The sequence below is a fragment of the Vanellus vanellus genome (genome assembly GCF_965231255.1).
Source record: "Vanellus vanellus genome assembly, chromosome: 3".
Taxonomy (NCBI): domain Eukaryota; kingdom Metazoa; phylum Chordata; class Aves; order Charadriiformes; family Charadriidae; genus Vanellus; species Vanellus vanellus.
Genome location: NC_138907.1, coordinates 3449628 through 3470027, shown reverse-complemented (window position 1 = coordinate 3470027; position 20400 = coordinate 3449628). Strand labels below are relative to the sequence as shown.

At 41.8% G+C, this 20400-nt stretch overlaps 1 protein-coding gene and 1 long non-coding RNA gene across 2 annotated transcripts in view; one reads left to right on the top strand and one right to left on the bottom strand.

The window, feature by feature from the left end:
- The window catches only part of CCDC85A (coiled-coil domain containing 85A), a gene marked incomplete at its 5' end in the record, with an annotated part of 82403 nt that overhangs the window by 23113 nt on the left and 38890 nt on the right, over window positions 1-20400 (bottom strand). The gene's annotated exons all lie outside the window — the stretch shown is intronic.
- LOC309670773 lies at window positions 13225-19738 on the top strand. Its single transcript, XR_014269043.1, has 3 exons — window positions 13225-13283; window positions 14111-14156; window positions 19686-19738. It is a non-coding gene; the product is annotated as an uncharacterized lncRNA (long non-coding RNA).

Here is a 20400-nt window from a genome sequence, read left to right as displayed (position 1 = left end):
CAAGGTGAAAATAGTTAGAAGGCTGGAGGTATGAGGAGAAAACAGTAATACTGTTTGCCTTGGTTCCTCGCCATTAACTTATGGCCAGCATGAAGAGAAGATGCTACACTGGACAGGAGGCTGCTCTGAAGCAGCAGCAGTCAGTCCGTACGTCCTCACAGCCAGCAAATGGAAAAACTCGATTTCATCATAATGCAAACATCACCTTGGTTCCGTTAACATCAACATTTTCTGTTTCCACCTGCTCAGCTCTATTTGGTATTCACATTCCTAAAGGAGGTCATCAGAATCTGGAGAGCTGTCACATCCCGATATGCATATTTTAAACACTTAGGGTATAAATGAGGGAAATTGCCAACAATTTACCTCAGCAAAGAATTTAGCATGTTATGTGTAGCGATACTTTGATGTATGGCAATGAAGGTTTGGTTAAGGTACATTCAACTTCAACGGGGAAACTAATTTGTTATACTGCTCTTCCTGCACTGAGTTGGCAGGAATATAATAATTGCACATCAAATCGGATTTTGGTCATTTAAATCCACACCCAGCATCCCACTATGAAAACTTAATAATATTTCAATAACTGGAAGATGAAAAACAAGGCTGTGCAAGGGCTATTTTAAACCCTCCTGTAATTAACTGACAGCTCCATACGTTTATGAAAGGGTTTCTATGCTAACTGGGGAGCAGATTCAATGACACGCAAAGTATCTCCCTCTCCTATGATTCCTAGTCATCTGATTTAATTACTTCAATATTAATATTCATCACTAAAACACATTATTACTGCAATCCATACCCTTTCAGCTACCTTGTTTGAATATAAGAAAAAAAAAAAAAAAAATCACACTGCTGGATTTACACTAACACAAATTTACACCACCTGCATCTCTACATTGGTGAAGCTGCTCAGTGTTTACACTGGCAGAATCCAGCCTCCCAACGGCAGGATTAGATGACCTCCGAAGGTCATTTTTAGCCCTGTCTTCTATGATTTTCTATTATGGTTGCACATCTTACATAACACTCCTATTGAGTAAGTGCTGGAGAACATCTTATTAAAGTGCAGCTGAATTCCCCTGTAATGCAGCAACATTAGGATTAGTGCTATCACGTAGCCAGAAAGACATTTGCCTAAGGCAAAATTTTATTAAGCTCACCAGAATGTTTAGGAGCCATTTACCACTAAGGCACATCTTTTCGGAAACTTTTGGAGCAGCGAACACCACAGCATTAGCATTACGATAGGGTTTGCATTTCTCAATATTGCTGTTGTCTGAAATTCTCCCACCCCAAGCTGAGATTTCTTGTGATTACGGATCCAGCACTTGTTGACTTCTCCCTGTAATTAAAAATATAATTAGCTAAACTTAGCTAGCTCACTGAGCATTTCAAAACTCTATCGCAGCAAAGGGAAAAACTTACATATGGTAATTCAAACATCCAGAATGCAATGTTACCCCTGCCACTTAGTTTTATTTCCCAGGCAACATGTGCCGTGTTTCCCCTTTTCAGCACACATTACACACAGACATGTGCTAATAACGTTATCTCTGTAATCAGACGTTTTTACACAGAGTTCATATAAAAATTGTGTTTTCTCAGTTGCAGCAGCTTTTAATCACAAATTACCTATTTATTACAGGAGAAAATACTTCTCATTGCCCCGAGGCAGCTCTAGCCATGCCTTTAATGAGTCATCAATGCTGTCTGACTCAGATTGCCAATGTGTTTGCATTTGTCTGGATTTAAGTACCACTTTGACACTGTAGATTATGCACTTGTAGCGAGCAGGTCTGGGCTGAACAGGCTGCTGGGCACACGCTTCCCGATGGCGAGGGGCAGGCATCGCTCTGCTGCGGCAGTACCCGGGGGTTTCACTCTTGCTGAGGTCACCCAAGGAATGCTCGAGGTCACCCAAATGCTGCCTGTGACACAATCTACTAAAAATATAGGGTTGGCTTCCACTTAAGAACTTCAGCAATTTGGGCTGGCATTTGTTGGAGGTTTTGTTGCATGTTTAGCTTTAGGGTGCAACAAAATTTCCAGTTGAATTAATCTACGGAAAAAAAAAAAAAAAAAAACCTTAAAAATTTTAAAAACTCTCATAGAGAAAGAAGATTTGACTACAGGAGTACCTAAAAACGATATCACATGCCAAATGAGGTAAGGTTTTGTTTCCTACTTCTCTGAAGCTATCCATGACACTGGTAACAGCTGGATAACACTGTCAGACTAATGGTCTGCTGTAACACTAACCTTGGTTTATTTGGGTTTTTTTGGTGCTGGAGGTGACAACGGCAAAGCTTTTCTTGCTGGCCTGCTTGATATCCTGTTAGCTCCACTTCAGCCTGTGCTAAATGCATTTGCCACGTTATTGATGAAAGCTGAGAAAATCAAATCCATTATGCTATTGCTAAAACCTTTCCCACTGGCTGCTAACTTGTTCTGGTATTGATTTTGTGTGTTTCATGATTGGTAAAATCCTTATCGACTCCACTTACTTAACTGCTTGGGTTTGTCCCTATGCCATCACACTCTCATTTGCTCATTAGGAGTGTCCCCCAACTGCCGGCACATGCCCCTAGGCGAGAAGCACAGCAGAAGGAGAGGAGGGGTGTTCGGTGGGCTCCTGTGCAAAATCAAATGAAAGACTGGAAAAAGCAAGCCTGCGAATAGGGGAGGAAGGTAGATGAGGGCACTGTCTCAGAGAGATAAATAAGGGAGGGTTTCACTACTGGTGCATAGAAAGAAATCTGCAAAAAGACATTTTGACCTTAGACCAGTGCCTCCTGATCACGTTGATTTGCATATTTTAAGGGCTGAAAAGGCCCTGGGTCCACTGCAAACAGTTGGCCGGTGTGAAACCATGCGTGCCTTCATGGCCCCACGCATCCAGAGAGACACCTCCAGCTTCTCCCAGTTCTGCTGTGCCCATGTCAAGTGACCATTTGCATTACAATGAACTGGAAAAAAAAAACAACAAAACTTCCCAGCAGCAGATATATTAGTGCAAAAAGCAGAGGAACAGGAGGTCAAACTGACTGAGGTGTGAAATGCATGCACTAAAGGTCCCTCATTGTCCCCGCAACTCCCCACAGATGCTCACAGCCACTTTTCTTATTGTGTAGAATTGTATTTCATGGGCTTCAATCATCAGATGTTGAAGAAACATAGTGTAGAAAAGTTAGTTTCATTAAGAATTTTAGTATTGATACAGCAAGCTCTAGTTAATAATTATAGTGGCTTCCACTTGGAAGACTGCAATGTAGGCCAAAACTACATCTCCAGGAATTCTGAATCAGATCAAACATATGAATCATTTTTATGCTTCTCTAGTACCTCTTTAGGAGGCAGTTATCCAACCTATAAACTCCTTTTTCATGGGTTACTAGGCGTGTGACTCAAAACCAAATTCAAATGATGTTCCAAAGAGAGCAGAAATAGCAGCTTTCACATCACGTAAGCACACACACTTTGTCTTGCTACAACTACAACATAGACACCAAAACTCAAAACAAAGATCGATAGCCACGTGAATATGTGGAGGAACAACCAACCCACACACTTCCTCCTTGGTAAGGCATCTTCTTATGCGAGTGAAACCAACAGTTCAAATTCTGAGTTTATGTGGGGTTTGGATGGAGAGGCAAAGCTGGAAAGGATCCTACAGCTGCGTACGCCATTAACTAAGTTGGTCACGACGGACTGCAAGTGTATGGCAGCAGACTGCGTCCTACTGTCTACAGGCTGCAGACCACAGCACGCAGCAAGTTGTGTCAGGGAGTCTCTTCCTGACCCCTTACATCTCTCCCTGCTCAGAGAGGCCTCCAGTGAGGTAGTCTCACCTTGGGAGAACCTGGACAACCATCCGATTGCAGCTTCAAGAGATATTTGTGGCAGCAGGCAGTGCCACAAAGGCAAGAGGGGCAGTAAGGCTACCCTCTCATGCTCTGTTTTTAGCTCCTTGGCTCAGTTCCAATTCTGCCATTGCTCCGTTTCCTGCAACACAAGCATCCCGCAGTGAACTGTGGTGTGCAGACAGCGGCACGAAGCATAAACCCTGCCAGAGAGCCAGCGTGGCGACAGCATCTCTCATGTGCAGAGCAATGCCGGCACACCCAGTCTTCAGGGGAAAAGTATCACGTAATAATAACCCAAGAAAATACTAGGATATAATACAGCTATTATCTGCGAGAATCTGCTCTCTCAGGGGTGCAGGAAACGCTTTTGAGAAGGTCAGGAGTCTTATGTTCACTCTTAAACTTAGATGTGCAAATTGACGTGTGTCCTGTCAAAGACAGGCACCAACCACTTACAACACTGTTTGGCAAACTTTTAAACTGCATTACACAGCCCTAATAAAACCATTTTTTTTCTCCAAACTTTTTGTGGTTTCCCTTATTTCTAAGTGTTTCTGCAATATAGCAACCCAGACTGCAGAAAGGTTTTCAGAATGCAGCATGCTGAACAAAAGAGTAGCATTTACATTTAGCAAACACAGGAGGGATAATAACTGTCTCAACCAAATGAAGAAATCAATTCCTTAACCAATGTCAGAGAGGAGAAGGAAGAAGAAGGAAAAAGCAAGCTGAATGCCAAGATGCTATATTTAGATCAGCTCTTGTTACCGCTCCGCAAGTATCTGCAGACAAAGAGCCTTCACATTGAGTCGCCATTGCAGCTCATGCAACCTAAAATTCAGAATTAAAGCACACGTCCCGAATACCAAGTAAAGTTACAATGGCAATTAGTTCTGCACAAAAACACCAAAACACATCAAGCTACATGAATTAACCAGGTACATTAATATCCCGGATGTTCTTACTGCTTACATCATCTCCCAACTAAATGTGAAAATAAAAATACAAGAAATTTTAAATGGTTCTGCCATTTGATCTCAATCAGCACTCAAGCAACAGAATAGAAATTCTCTTGCATCCAGCCATCTCGCTCACATGCACATCTTGCAGATATCAACAAGAAACATTATGATCTTTCGTTGAGAAAACCAAGTCAGTACACGGCCTGTACACCATAAAGGAAAGAAGAAATTGAACGTATTTATAGAAAGCTTTCACTTTATTTGTAATAGAAAACCTCAGAGTCTTTTCATAATATTGTGGTTATGAAATAAACATATCCCAGTATTTTATGAATGATGAGGTGTCGATAAGGGACATCATTATTCAAATACACATCCAAGATAAATGTATTTGATGAATAGTGATGAACTGCAGAGATGTTTCTCTGTGATGCCGTGAAGTCCTTACTTCAATTCTCAACAACAGAATGGAAAAGAAAGGGAAAAAAAGTATTTGGGCTTATTGCCAGAGCTGTAAACATTTCCAAGAATGTCTTACTCGCTGTGCTAAAAGCTCTGCCAATATACAATTTCGTATTGGGATAATGAATCATACTTTCTAATGAGCAAAAAGTTTAATTTTGAATTTCAGACCTATCCATTGCCGTCCCCCCAGCTAAACACCGCTGCCTGGGGCACAAGACATGCCCGGTAGCACTTGAAGGGAAGGCATCATGGAACCCACAGCTCCACGCCGCACCTGCCAACCGGTGAACTGGACCGCATCACTAAGTGGAGAGGGCAAAGGGGGCACCCACGCCTCTCGCCTCTAGAAACAAAGGCATCAAAACATCCAGAATTTCCACGTGCCCGCAGGCTGCCTGGGGGGCTGAGATACCCGTCTGAGTGGCCGGTCCCTGCAGCAATGAGCACTTGGCAGCAGTGCGGCATCTCCTCCCAGAGGCAAAGCATCGGCAGGAGACACCAACTACAGCAGGTCACCACCAGAGAACCAGGACGCTCCGCCCACCCAAAAAGAAGTGTGAGAATGCGGTCCCCAAAATCCTGAGTGTATTATTGCAGGATGGATATTTACTGGGAAACATAATAGGGAAACCTATGACAACAGCAGGACTCAGAAGGAAAGATAAGCTAGATTTACACAATTCCCCATCTCTATGGATGAGCAATGAGGAGCAATCCCGTGATCAAGCAAGAGCAGAAGCTGGGGAGCTGCCAGAGGAAGACAGGCTAATGTGGGCAAACACAGTGCAGATTCAAGATTATCAGGAAGAAAGAGGGGTTAGGATTAATTTCTCTACACAGAGCAATTAAGATGTAGGACAGGCTGTTAAATGTAGTAAAAGACGCTGCAAGATTAAATATGTCCTCTAGACTGAAACCACCCTCTTGCTTCCCACAGCCCATTAAAGAGCCATCATATAATAACGCCTTCTCTGTCCCTACTGAGTCACATTTGAAGTAGGAAAGATGACCCTTTTGTAAAATTACTCCACTGGCAATCTCAACCCAGAGCCTAATTCTGAAGAAAAAATAACAATCCATTTCATGCTGGCAGCTACACAATAACAGAGGAGAAGCCTGTCTGTATAGCCTCCAACTCTTCTGGAAGACTTTTTTGGGCCGGTTGAGGAAGGGAATAATAAAAGGAGGTATTCATCTGACAGATTTTAAGCCAAAATCTGTCAGTGAAACTATGCCACTATCTGTAGGTAGTCCATCTCCAACAGCCTGTCTGTCAGGCCATGTAACTTGAGAGCCTGGGCTGCTTCCTCCTCAGCTAGAGCATCCATGTCTCCAAACAAAATCCCTGGGAGGTGAAAGCCTCAAGAGGGATCTCAGAAAATGGGAATCAGCTTAAATATCCATCTCCAGCTGAAATCAGCACCTTACTAAACTACTTCAGCACTTTGAAAACCTCTGTAATTGTCTCCTGCATCTTCTAGATATGTCAAACAAACCTGACCTCAGGGGCATAGAGATGCCTGTACCAGAGCAGACCAGGCACCCAAACCTAATGCAGGATCCTGTCCCAGCTTCACCTCTTTATTTCCTTAATTTCTGGAGATCTGACTCACTATCTCTGGGCTCCTGATAGGATGCTGAGATTATTCCAGTGAGGTTCTCAGCAGTCATTGCTTCTTCAGAATCACATCCAGGGCAGCGACTGCCAGGCAGAGGGGACTCGGGTGCCGCACGCTGAACCCTGCCACGTTGCATTTTAAGCATACAAGCTCTCCCAGGGACAGGGTTTAGGCACCTTTTACACATTTCCCCATTCATGTGGTCAGGCATATGGTTCTTTCTACCCTGCCCACATTTTTCCCTGCCTCCCTTCAGATCTCTATGGCTGTATCCTACACTGCTGCTGGGCCTTAGAACTAATCAAAGACTGCGTTTTATTTTGTGAAAGTATACAAGTATAAGCACACAGCATCAAGTGACTCAGAACAAGAACACTTGCGAGAGGCATGAAACATGGGAACCTATGTTTTATCAGGGCTTCAGAGGAAACCAAATGCACCACATAAACAGAGTTTTCTGGTTTCTCAGTCCCTTTTCACGGTTATTTCACTGCAGTCACAATGTGCTGCTATTGTATTAACGTGAGGCTGATTAAGACACTAATAATTTAAAAGTAATCTCAAACACAAGTAACAAAGCACAGCACATATCATTACTGATAGGCTGCACTATACACATTTATCTGCTTTAAAGCTATCAACTTAACGACTGTTTTATGATCTACCTCCCAAACCCAGCAAATAGGTGGCTGAGCCCCCTCGTGCTCTCTTTCCCTTTCTGCTAGCAGTGTATCTGCAACGCCTTCACAGCAAAACCAGCTGAGATTTCCTAAGTCAGCATGTTCAATAACCAGCTGACCATTTCCTGGTCAGCATAATCAGTTTCTCCAGTGATCCCGTACAGGTTGCGTTGTGATGGGGCAGCTCCCTTAGGATGCTACTGCCTGCCCTGCTGGCAGCCCCCGTCCAATGATGTGACTTTTCACCAGTATTAGTGATGCTAATATTTGGGCTTTAATATGATGTGATCATCTTCCCAACAGAAGAGGTTAATGAAGTGCTTTCACTTTACTATACTTCCAAAATATTTAGGAGAAAGGACAGTAATAATAATACAATAAGGATTAATAATAAGGACAGTAAATCTTCTGCAGAACCGCCCATACACCTTTGTTGCTACCATTGCCATCAACCACCCAGCAAGGCCATTTCTGAATCTGCACGTCTCACTCTTAGCTCTCTCTTAAACGCACGAAATGATGCCACACTGCTGGTGGCTGCCCCTGCACTTTTTCCTTTTATGTTTCAAGTACCATTTAATTCAGCAGGGACAAAATCAGTCAAATATAGGAAGTACTCTAGAACCTGAAAACGGTAAACAAACAGTTGCAATAATTCTGCAAGTCTTTAAATCATCTGCATGTCTTTAATCAGGGATACAGTGCTTTGTTCAGTTGTACAAGGGGCTTCGACATCCTGACAAAGCTCAGAATGATTCACGGAGCAAACTTGAGAGCTCTCACAGCTGCTTATCTGCATCATCGGAACAAAACAAATATTTTAAACAAGGTCTCCTCTGTTTATTTCCTTGTTACTTCACTAATGGGAAAGCAACTTACGTATTTCCTCTCCTCAAACATATAAATAATTGAGAAAGGCTTTTGGTTACAAAGGCTGTTGGAATCTCATGTCCTTCATGCTGAGATCTACAGAGCAATTCGTTACTAGCCCTTCTGCCCCGGCATAAGGAGTGGGGCTGCACGACCTCCTGAGGCCCCTTTCTTGCCCCGTTCGGTATCAGGTCCCTCTTACGCTACACAGTGCACACAGAATAATGAGGCAGACCTCAAAAATCAAGACTGCACATTTGTGTGCGCACATGCGTGTGAGGTGAGAGTCTTTTCATTCACTACCTGCCTTAGAGTTATTAGGGTTTCATTCTGGCCACATTCTGAAGGCTTTTTTTGTAGGATTACAAGAACTAAAAATTTGATCCTTCAGCAGACAAAAAGACAGAAGAGAGATTTTTGCTCCTTAGCTGAGCATTTCCTAAGCAGGTGGTATGGTACAGTCACAGTTACGACGTCTTTCCGATTAACACTAAAACTGAAATATAATAATGTTGTGAAATATAATAAACTCTAGAAAAATAAAAAATACCAACATTTTACTCTCCCAGCAGCTGCAAACTAGGACTGTATCTCCTGAGACTTTCTAGAATGAAGACAAAAGGACATAATTATTCCCAGAGTTCTGGGAAATAAGAGACATACGTGACTGTAACTACAAACTGAAGTTAAACTACAAGTAAAACGGGAGGCAGGGGTGGCAATTACAAATCATATTACCTACATATGACCACTGCAATTCATGTTAAAAAGACAACAAAACATCAAATCGTCTAGGTTGGAAGGGACCTTGAAGATCATCGAGTCCAACCATTAACTTAGCACTGACAAAAGCACCACCAAACCATGTCCCTAAGGACCACCTCTACACGCCTTTTCAATACCTCCAGGGATGGTGATTCAACCACTTCCCTGGGCAGCCTGTTCCAATGTTTGATAACCCCTTCTGTGAAGAAATTTTTCCTAATATCCACCCCAAACCTCTCCCGGGGCAACTTAACGCCATTTCCTCTTGTCCTATCACTTGTTACTTGGGAGAAGAGACCAACCCCACCTCACTCCAAGTGAGGTAGTTATAGAGAGTGAGAAGGTCTCCCCTCAGCCTTCCTCAGGACTACCTACTTTTTTATTACACAGGGATGAGCTCAGATACTATAGTACTGAGGACAAAGAAGGTAGAACAAGCATATAAGAGAGCTGTGAGGGTAGCTGCTGTAACAAAATGCAGACAGCATCCTGAAATTTCTGACGAAAGCTGAGAAATATAGAAAGCCTCAGAGGTTTAAGGCTAGAAAAATGCCATTAAAACAATGCCGTCTGGCTTCCTGTCCTGCAGAGACAAGGGAATTTTGAGAATAATTCCAGGAATTCTGTGAATGCCCGGTTTCCTTTTCGCTGATGGAAGTGGATACGGCCAAAAGGCGGCTGGGGGCTTTTTCCTCTACAGAAAATTTTGGCAAAAATGGGAAAGCAACTGGACCAAAATTAAGTTTATGAACAACATTCTTCATGTGACTTAGGACATAAACATAAGATCTGTAGTAACAATTTGTTGCAGGAGGTTTATATCCTCTATTTCCAGTTCCAACCCATCTGCATTACTTCCTGCCATTCATTAGGACAACCCTGCTTTTATGTTCACCTACGGAAACAGCAGGAGAAAACCTGTATCACTTACCCTCTGTCACTTCGTTTACATCCCGTTGCACACCAGAAGGAAACCCGTCCGCCCCAGCTGGCAAACCCCCACTGGAGAGCATCCTGCGATGCCTCCTCCATCCACCTGCTTCTATGGGAGTACAGGAATAGGTACTTTAGCACCAAGATTTATCATATTACATTTAAGTGTTACCGAAGTCCCTAAATAGAGTGAGAAAGCTTACACAGAAGATGAGCCCCAGCAACCCAGGTATTTCCTAGATGGTAACAGCTGCCTGGCCTCCAGCAGAGTTTACCAGAGAACTGCCCTTAGCTCCTCTCTGGCAGAGACTGGGGCATACAGTTCAGGGGCACACTTTGTGCAGGGCTCGCGCCACCGGCTGTGGAGAAGGCAAGGTTTGGAAAAAGACTTTTGCTCACAAACTCAACACAAATTTCCAGTCTTAATGGAGACTAACAGAAAAATCTCAAAGCGTGGGATTGGAGAGTAAAAGGAATCTCCTTTCCTCCCATTCTTCTAATAGCAGCAATTACGACATACTGACTCCAGAAACAGTTGACACACAAAACAACTTCTTCCTGGAAACATGCCAGGAGCTCAGGAAAATTATAAGCTTGCTTTTCCTGTAGCATAAACACATTTCAGTGAAGCTCCACAACAACAGCAGCAGCAAGAGAATTATCAGGCAGAGCAGCCGCTAAACGCTACATGCCTCTCCGCTGACAGCCGCCAGCACAGCCAGGCCAGCCTGCACTTTCCAAGGAAGACGGCATTTTGTCAGACAGCTGAGATAACCTTTTCTTGAGTACTCAGGATTCAACACTGGTGGGAACTGAACTCATCCAGCAGAGTGGCAAGTTCCATCATTTCTCATCAGACAAACAGAATTTGGTAGACCAAAGCCCTTGGGCAGCAAATGGAGCTACAAGAATAGTAATGGCAACTTTCTGCTTTGGTTTTGGGGTTTTGTTTTGGGTTTTGGTTGTCAGTTGCTTTTTTGTTGGTGTTGGGGGGGGGGGGGGGGAGGGAGTGTTTCTTCTGTCCCATTGTTACAAACAGGCACAATTAAAAAAAAAAGGCATTGAACACATCTCTAAACCACTTCATAGGCTGGGAAGTGGTAGTGAGTTGATATTTTTTCCACCTCGTTCTCCAGTTCCCACACCTGCTTGTTACACGCAGGTCTGCGGATAAAGTCCTTCCACTTCAATGACTCCCAATATTCCTAAGTTTCATTTTCACTCTTTGTTAAGGGAATGCTTGCAGGGGCAACTGACATAGTTGGCTGAGTTTTGCTGAGAGTATTTGTTATATTATGACCAGAGGCCTGGCTCCACAGACAGCACGCAGGAACAATTTACACTGTATAGGACAGCAAAAAAAGTGCTACAGTCACAGAATACATGCGGTGACTAGAGGGAGGTTATTAAAAGGCCACGCGCTTTTTCTGGTTTGAAAGAAGAATTTCCTTTAGTAAACGATACAAGGATGCTATGAATCCTTAACTTCACTGATCGGAGTGCCAAGCTGACATTTATACTGGAGATGAGCAGAAGGATTTGGTTTCTGTATTCCCCACAAAGGGAATTGTTACCTGCTCTTAAGACAGAAGAGAACATTCTTGGTATCTCTGTTTCATTTTGGTTTTCTATAAACTAACTCCAATTGCTCTAAGGGGCAAACTCTAGATATCTCGGTGATACCCACACTCCCAGGAACCCTGACTCCAAGGGCTGCTTCCCATGATCAGAGAAAAAGGAAAAGCCCAAGATTCAACAGTGTTATACCAGACTTAGCCAGCTGTATGAATTTGGTAACCATGGTGGAGTCTGTAAGTAAAAAGAATTAGAGTTGCCTGGACACAACATTTTAACAAAACAGTTATGACTGTGTCACCATCAGGGCTGGGATGGATTTAACTTTTTTTGCTAGCAGCTGGTGTAGTGCTATGTTTTGGATTTGGGATGGGAATAGTGTGATAGCGCATCGGTGGTTTCGGTTGTTGCTAAGCGCTCAAGGCCCTTTCTGGTCCTCACATCGCCCCGCCAACAGGCAGGCTGGGGGGCCATAAGAAGTTAGGAGGAGACACAGCCGGGACAGCTGGCCCCAGCTGAACAAAGGAATATTCCACGCCATATGATGTCACGCTTAGTATATAAAGCTGGGCAAAGAAGAAGGGGGGGGGAGACACAATGACATGACACTTGGAGTTATGGCATTTGCCTTCCCAACTAACCGTTACATGTGATGGAGTCCTGCTTTCTTGGAGATGGCTGAACACCTGCCTGCCGATGGGAAGCAGGGAATGAATTTCTTGTTTTGCTTTGCCTGCATGCGCAGCTTTTGCTCTCCCTATTAAACTGTGTTTATCTCGACCCACGAGTTTTTCCTCACTTTTACTCTTCTGAGTCTCTCCCCCATTGCAACTGGGGAGAGTGAGCAAGCGGCTGCGTGGTTCTAGCTGCCGGTTGGGGTTAAACCATGACAGTCAACAGTATTATCTAACCATCATCTAAACATGACTGAAAGCTGTTGCAGTTGAGGCCACCATTTTCAGCTGAATGGAGAAGAGGTACAACATGCAGCAACAACATTTCCTCTAAGACTGATCTGCCCCCGAGCCCCCGGTTTTGACCTCACATAGAACTTCAAGCATGGACAGAAAGCACAGGTGATCCTGTGACCAGGACACTGCTCCAGGGCAATAAATGATCAAAGACCACCCTTTTATTTCAGACTGAACAGACACCAGCTTTCCTTACAAGAAATACCAGTAATGAGAAGAACCTTTTGTCACCTTCCAGATTTGCTTGCTGATTACCATCCTTACCCAGGACATTTAATTTTTTGATGAAAACGCTTATATTTGTGTTAAGCACAAACATGCAAGTCATTGCTCTGTCTTAGAAGAATACAAGATTAAAGGGTCAGGTCTCAAAAGGATTGGATCTTTTGGTTAGAAAAAGATTACAGAATAGACTGACACTTGGATTTGAAGCTTTCAGAATGGAAAAGAGAAAGAGAGGGAGGCAGAGTCGGAGAAAGGAAACTTGACCTCAAGTTGAACTAACAAGCGAGACAAATCTCTTATTGTGGAAGTCAGAGGAATGCAGACCTGTTTTGAAAAAGTAAAATCAGAGGAAGTAAGTAATAATCAGTAAACTTATTTTCAGAAAATCACCTTATCTTTACTGCCTTAGTCCTAAAATGAACACAATGTTTCTTATGTAAAGGAATAGAATTCCCTGTAAACTTAAGAACTGATTTTTTTTTTTTTTAGACAGTTTTCTTCAAGTCATCCATTACCTCCAAAGAAAGTCTACAATCCCTTGAGCATCAAAGCATTTGTCACTGAACATGTTAAATGTTGGTAATAGCCAATTTTGTTTCAGAAATGCTCACTATGCAGTATCAAAGTTCCTACATTTCTCTACTAGCTCTTGTCAAATCCCAAACAATATCCACTGCTGGTGCCACCTAACCAGTTCTTTCCTCAGCTGGCAACTAAGTACATTTCAAAACTGTAAAATAAATACATTAAAATAAGTTGAAAGTGTTTTTTCTTGAAAGCTCTTATGACTGCACATTTGTTAAGTACCATACTTACTGCAACAATAGTTGCAATACTGCCAAAAGTGACATTTTACTCTGTTTTATTAAAAATATTTGTGCTAGCACATAAGATATTTAACAACTCTAGTCAACAGTGTAAAAAACAGAAGTCGGCGACTCTTCTAAGTTCAAGATAACACATAGAATCTAAGCTGAAAAAAAAAGTATATACTCTGCAACTGTACAATGTGTTTATAGTAAGCATTAGCCAGATCTAATCTCTGGCATTTTGATCAATACAGAAGTTTCATCTGCAAACCATTTTTCCCCACTTCTATATAAATATTCACAAATGTAAGTAAAACGACCAGCAGAAATGACTGTTCTAACTGAAAACAAACTCTGTTTCTCTCCAAAGCACGGCAGCAAGAGTTCTCGCTCAACTCTATAGTAGCACAGTAATGGTAAGTGAACATACCTTAAGGCTACCTGGAGTGACTGTGCCTAGAGCTGACATTTGGACATGTAGAAATGTCCATTTTTATGAATTCTGTAAAGGAGCCTCAGTCCATAATCCCCAGGTCTTCAATTCTGACCTATCTCACAGGCATGTCCTAGGAACAGAACAACACATCATAGACACGTACTGCTTTAAGATCTGAATCAGTTTTCCTAATCTTTCATGACACACACATCACTTTTTAAAAGTTTAATGCACTGACCTAGGACTAATGCAGGACTGTTGTGATTTGACTTGCAATTTTAATAATACTCATGAAGTCGCAAGATGCTTTTCCCACAAAGGCAAGACTAAAATTCAGCCTATGCTTAACATATTTACATTGGCTTTTATCTTCATCTTGTAAGAACGTTCAATCAAATCTGCTGATTCAGAGAAATGTCTTTACAGGAAAAAGGATATTTGTCCTTTGGATTCAGGTTTGGAAAATATCATGGAAAAAACAAGTTTTCACAAATTATGCAGTAGGTGCTGATATTCTGGGGAAATGTCTTTGCAAGTTATTTACTGCTTGGAGATCATATTTGAAGAAATTTCACGTCACAGAAAAGCTTTCCCATACTGTAAAGCAAATAATTTCTCATACTGCATATTGTGACCTTCTCAAATTAAATTCCTTTCCCCATTGAAATAACGGATCAAACCCATACAGCCTACAGTTAATTTAGCGCACTGAACAGATCACATATCAAGCCAAAGTCACTTTCATCCTAAAAAAAAAAAAAAAAAAGACTGTTGAATCAGCAGTGTCATACACTAGATTAAATTTGCCGCTAATCCAATCAGATACACCACTCACTTTGTCCTACATGTTAAGCATGCACCCCCACAATCTATTAAAGACCATGTATTTCACTAAATAGCACTGGTTCATAATTCCCAGTTAATGTCTCGGCACAAATTAAAAGGGAGTTTAAATTCTACTTCCCCTTGCTGATGTGTATCTTTGTGATCAGCTGCTTTGCCACCCCTGGCAGGGCGTATTGCTACTAAGTGCTTCCGTTTTTACAGTGCAGTAAAATGGGTCATATAACTTTGGAGATGACTGATATCAGAGCAGACACAAACTAAGACGCAGCGTAACTGGGCACAAACTATGAGTCTGGCCAAGCCCACTGCTCAGCTGGGCACAGATGATGCCAAGGCGGAAAGGAAGGAGCTAGCCTGTGTGCAACATACAACCAGGTGAACACAGCGCAACCAGCAAAGGAGTGTACGACCTGCTCAAAGTTTAGTTGTACTCCTGGGCAGAGATAGATGGATAAATCGTATATTTATATATTTTTTTGATATTTTTATTATGTATGTATATTGATACATATGCGTCAGGCAGGCTGCTGCACTCCCTCTCTGCAACTCAGCAGAAGTTCAACTGCACACTCACTGCTCTCTGTGGCAATGCTGCCCATAACTTGATGGGTCGTGTAAGACCCAGGGGAGGTGTAAATCTTCATTTGCAGAATTTACATATTAGTCAATTTAAATATCCAAAGTTGGGACCAACACTAAGGTCAAATTTGGACTCCCCCTCACCCCCTGCCCAGTTGTAGAAAAAGCTTCACTGTGAGTTGCAGCCTCAGAGCAGTGCTGGGGTGGCTCTCCCAGGACAGTCTCCTTTCCTTCACCAGCAGCCTAGAATCAATATTATTGGATTGGTATATATTTTCATCACGCTGAGCATCATCTCCCAAACACTATTCTTTACCTGCTAATTGTTAAGTTTACATTTTCAGCAGTAATTGGCTTTTGCCTGCTGCTCTTGCTGCTACAGACTTTAAGAGACCTTAAACACTTCTTACCAGGAACTCAGCCTATCCGAGGATGGTGAGTTGCTTCACACTATAATTAAGTCTTCCTGGCCCTGTGAACCACACTATAAAAGTTAATCAAGCCTAAAAGAAATTAGAGATGTTGTTACTCAAAACATGCAAATTTTACAAGTCACATTTCTTAACTGTAAGATTATTTCGCACCTGTCGTTCGTTTGTTCTAGCTTTCTGTGAAAAGACTGCAAAAAATTGTTACCTTTAGCAATCTTCATACCAAGCTTAAGCTCAATAAGCTTATACTACATTAAATTGAAAATCTGTTGAAAGATTTGACTGAACTGCAGTTTTCATAATGTAATAGCACATAATCAAAGGTAAGATTGCTATCCCCAGCAGAACTCTCTCTAGTAAAAAGTCTGTTTCATGGTAACAGGATAGGTTAATTACTGCTTTCCCCAGTAAAATTACTTTTATATATTACTTCTGCTTATTACATTAGAACAAATGATGTATGCACATTTTTAAATACGATTTCTGTCTTCATGTAGGTAATCATAATTAGCAAACTCTTAAGCCCTTTCTCAGTTTTCAGACTTTTACTTGAAGAAACTCTCACTAATGATCAGAGCAAAATCTTCAGACATTATCCCATTCTTACTACTGTCATCCTCTGACAATTTCTAAGACCGCAAATTAGTATTTTCCTTACACTGCAACTTCCTTACGACTTCATATCCATCAGCATAACTATTAGCTTGAGCTAAGCTAGAGATACGCCAACAAAAACAGCTGAAAGGCCACGGAAAACAGTAAGAGTGGATATATGCCTCCATTTCCTCAAAACTTTGCTTCCTATCTTCTTGTCAAGCACATCTCTTGTATTTGACGTATTTATCAGCTGGATAAATATGCACATTGTCAAATTTTACACTCAGAAGCATTGTTTTGACCCTGGGGTGAACATTCACATTGTATATTTTTGCAGCTAGAGAACCCGTAGAAAACAAATACGCTTTGAAAAAGGCAGCAAGATCAAGGCCATATAAATGAAGATTTCAGATTAAATTTATTTATGCAAACCAAACTTTAAAAAAAAATAATAATAATAAAAAAGACTAAACAAAAATAACATTGAAATGAAGTTAGATCCTGTTGCAAAGAAAAGGCAGAGGACAAGTTTCAAAAGAGTGAAAAAAGTCCATTTTCAAGTGTGCCCCTTAGGGCCTTTTTCAAAGTGCTAGCATACATACAGAAACTTTTGGAATGCTTACGTAGCTATATTTCACCTCTAAAAAATATGGACCATTGAACATTAGCATGCTGCAGATCTCATATTTGCTGTGAGAATAGCTGTACTACCAATTCCCATGAATTAATTCAGCATTTTACAAAAGTATTGGAGGATGAAATATTTGACGCTGAATACAAACACAGATTTCATCAGTGCATTTTGAAGATCTGCACAAAATGTTCTTTTATGCCAACCTCGATCCCACAATATGCAGTTTACCAAGAGGGGCAGTGCATATGAGAGCACTTACGAATAAGTAACACCCGTGCACACCAGCATTGCCATCCCAGTGTTTTCACAGCACTTTCATTTTCAACCAACAGTTTTCTCTCACATGTAGAACTTGCCACATAGCTGTAATTTAGGACGTGCAAGGGTGGATGAATGATTTTAGTAAAACTAACATAATCTTAGCCAAGATTGATTTAAAAACCTCCTTTGCATGCCTTTTCATTCTGAAGGCTTCATTTTGTTGCTATTTTTTCAGATTTATACTAGCATAAGAGGGGCCTGTATTTGGCCATAAAGTGGTTTGTCACTTCTTTTACTTGTCTGACCTGTTATATGTACTTTTGCTGTTTTGACTGTTTCTCTGCATCCCCCTTTGCAGCCAGCCACGGACCCAAGAGTAGTTTCTCAGAAGCTGAAATTCTGCCCAACTCCAAAGTTTTAGCTTGCAAACTGTGTCACCGAGCATCGGGCACACGCACCTTTCAAACATCAATGTCCACCAGCTTTGCGGGGGTATTTTCAGCGATTGTCCTCGCGTGTATCTGCTCCTACCATGGCTGTTTTGTTATAGGAGCAAGTAATAATCCTTCCAAATGGGAGTTACAAGAACCCATTGCACTTGGTGTTATGTAGCATGGAAGGAATAAAAAGAGACTAAAGTTGTGAAGGGCCACCTTTACTGCAGTTTCAGGAATTGGTAATATCTGCCCAGCCCCACTGCACGTCCCTCTGTCTGTCCCACAGAGGAACAGATCCTCTCCTTTAAATGCTCCTTTCAAAACCAGAATTCCCCATATTCATATTTCTGGAGCCTCCTCCCACCTCCAGAGAGAGGAGCTCTCCTCAGCTCATTTCAAAGGGTATTCACTCACTGACTCACCTCCATGGGAAGAACGTATTTACAGCATTTTCTTTTAAAGGTTTCTAATTCTGAAAGTGTCATAGATGTCATGAACATTAAGATATACAAGTTCATGACATATATTTCCTGTAATAAAACAGTTCAAACAATGTCCCTATCCTAAAGAGCCATGATGGGAAGCTGTATGGATAAGATTATTAATGTGCAGGGGCTGAGTGAAAATTTGGTCCTGATTTGTTTACTTGAATTATTCAACGCAAGCGGGTGTGAAGAGAAGCAATTTTCCCTAAAAATACAGGACAAGTTCTGTATTCTTTATTCTCTCTGGCTTCCGTGTCAGAAAATCATAACAGCTTTCTAACTTCCCATTTAGAAAAACAAACAAAACCACACACACCCCAAAAAAAACCTACCAAACAAAAAAAAACAAACCAAAACAAACAAACAAAAAAAAAACCACAAAAAAGCTTCTTTAAATTACAGTAGATGTGAAGTCAGTGACTGAAGTGATGGGAGACTGTCCATGAAGCCGTCCTAGAGGACACGCTGTCAGTTAAGGATTTGGTTGCAGCTGCACCGAAGTTGTCACCAATCAGAAAACATGTCTCGCCCACAGCCACTGGGCCTCTGACAAACAGGAACACAGTGGAGCCGCAGCTCTTCCTGAGGGTCTGGACCTGACATATTTGCCCTTGAAACACCAAGTGCTGCTCTTCAAGAGAGACATACGTACGCCTACCACCTACATGTCCCTTTGGTTTCAAGTTAGATTTAAAACAGATTTAGACACCTATAGCAGAATTTAGGTGGAACTCAGACTCTTATATCCAAAACTGTACTCTTTCCTTTAAACGCACTGACTTGGGCTCCCTGAATAGGCAGAATGCTAAGAAGTGAATTCCACCAGCACAGAACAGTAACTGTTTTACACAGCAGCACGTTTTGTGTTGTGCGGTCCTGCTGCAGCACATCCACTGCTTTTCTCTGTGGTTCTTTCCACTATCGGAACACCTGCACTCAGCTCAGTGAAAGCATAACAATTTGATTTTCACTTCAAGTTATGTAGATATCATACAAATATGTACATGTATTTGCATTTTCCTATACAACTACTGCATTAATAACTGCTCCAGGCTGTAAGAGGAACTCCAGCTTGTGTCAAGCAGCACAGCCCTACTGAAGTGACGGGGGAGCCGGCCCCAAGAACAGACCATAAGCTGCCGCTGGCATCAGGAAACATGGGTGCTAACCCTCGGCTGAGACAAGATTTTCTTTGTAAATCACAGGGCCTCTTTATTTCTCTCTTTCCCTCTTTCACAGGCAACCACTTCAGTAAAAGGGACGGCCTCGTACTACGCGTTTGCATACTGCCTATTCCAGCAGAGCTGCCATACTGTCTGGTCTGATACACAGACACTGAGCAAACCACCATCGTGCCATCGTGACAAATTCCCGAAGAAAAAGCCCACTGCAACTATCCAAAATTGAACAGCCTGGCCTTGGCTGGCAGCCAAGCAGTGTCCCAGCTGAAGCTAACAGTAACTCTTCCACTTCTGTAATGATTAAACTAATGGGCATATTTATAGTCTAAATGCTGTATATACCCACTGTAAATGCTGACATCCGCTGTAAATCCACTGTAAATGCTGACAGTGATTTATTGTTTAATAAATTATGGGCCTGATTTTCAAAGGCAGCCAAGTGCCAGCACTGTTACCATTGAAGCCACTCGGAAAAAATTCTCTCTTGATTTCAGTAGTCAAATGGAAACTCAAGACTTTTACATCTCCGTATAATTAAGAATCTTTAAAAGCTCACTGAAACAAAATGAGTATGTAAAACGTAAACTGCTTAAACAATTCTTTAAATTTACATCAGGCCAAATTGTGCAGTTTGCAGGTATTTCACATCACAGCCATAACAGATGTGAAAGCCAAAAGGAGCAAGGGAGAGAGAAAACTGAGATTCATGGCTCTTCCGTTTCTTAAATCCAGATATAACACATACTGACTAAGTCTTAACATTGCCCTGAAGT